This window comes from Cornus florida, unplaced genomic scaffold (assembly GCF_030987335.1).
Source record: "Cornus florida cultivar Cherokee Brave unplaced genomic scaffold, ASM3098733v1 CherokeeBrave_3.0.0_Hap2_Chr07, whole genome shotgun sequence".
NCBI classification, from domain to species: domain Eukaryota; kingdom Viridiplantae; phylum Streptophyta; class Magnoliopsida; order Cornales; family Cornaceae; genus Cornus; species Cornus florida.
This window is the reverse complement of record NW_026775577.1, coordinates 63,030,933-63,032,237: the sequence shown is the minus strand read 5'-3', so window position 1 is coordinate 63,032,237 and position 1,305 is coordinate 63,030,933. Positions and strand designations below refer to the sequence as shown.

At 39.1% G+C, this 1,305-nt stretch overlaps 1 pseudogene; it reads right to left on the bottom strand.

The window, feature by feature from the left end:
- Positions 1 to 453: 453 nt before the first annotated feature.
- LOC132267968 (small nucleolar RNA R71) lies at positions 454 to 552 on the bottom strand (annotated as a pseudogene).
- Positions 553 to 1,305: the final 753 nt, after the last annotated feature.

The window sequence follows — 1,305 nt, the reverse complement described above, 5'->3', positions numbered from 1 at the left end:
GCCAATGTATGCTCCACAACCTCCCATCAACAATTAAGGAATTCAAAACCAAGGTGTTCATGTTGCACCTCAAGTAGCTAATCCACCTCTTGCTTTAAGAGACCATTATGTGCCTAATGAGTATAATGCACCTACATGCATCCAATTGCCTCTATTTAGAGCACATCATTATGAAATTAAGCCACAAACCATTCAAATGCTTCCTAACTATCATGGACTTCCAAGTGAAGAACCTTACAAGCATTTGGATGAGTTTCTTGAAGTATGTTCTACCGTAAAATATACGGATATGCCGGAAGAGGTTTTAAGACTCAAACTTTTTCCATTCACCTTAAAAGACAAGGCAAAGTATTGGTTTAACAATCTTAGGCCTTTTTCAATCACTTCTTGGGTAGAAATGCAATAAGAGTTCTTGAAGAAGTACTATCCAGTTTCTAAGACCAATGCCATGAGAACCTCAATTCGAGAATTTTCACATGGGGATGGAGAAACGTTTCATGAGGCATGGGAACGCTTCAATGAATTGCTTAGGAAGTTTCCACATCATGACATGCCCAAATGGCAATTAATTCAATACTTCTTTGGGAGCTTATCGGATAACTATAAGGGTATGGTTGATGCTTCCATGGGTGGCTCATACATTGATAGGCATGAGGATGACGTGTGGCGTCTCTATGAGAGCATGAGTGAAAATTCTTTGCATAGAACATTATCATCCAAGAATGGTAGAAATTCACAAGGTAGGAAGAGTGTTGGCTTACATCAAGTCGACCATTCAAATGAAATAGCCGCCGAAATGAAGTCTTTGTTTCAAAGGTTTGATCAATTTTTGATTAACCAAAACTCGGCGAACCAAGTATCTTCCTTCTAACCATTCTTATCATGCATCAAATGAAACATGTATGACTTGTTCTAGTGTTTTTCATTCTATTTCTCATTGTCCTCACGGACAAGTGCAAAGTGAACCTAATGAACAAGTTAATGCGGCTTTTGTGAACCAAGGGAACAATCCTTATGGTGCTCATTATAATCCAAGTTAGAGGAATCATCCGAATTTCTCTTAGAAAAACCAAGGAGAGGGCTCAAACCCTCCCCAAGGCGGTTTTCAAGGGAAGTACATTCCACCTCCACTTCAAAACCAAGGATCCCAAGGTTATAGACCCTATCAATCATAAGGGAATCAATTTGCTAATTCTCATTTTCCCAACCAATCTTATTCCCAAGGTAATACTAGAAGTCCCGCCTTTGAAGTGAAAGTTTTGAATGCTTTGGACACTTTGGAGGCTAACACACAATTGCTTCATT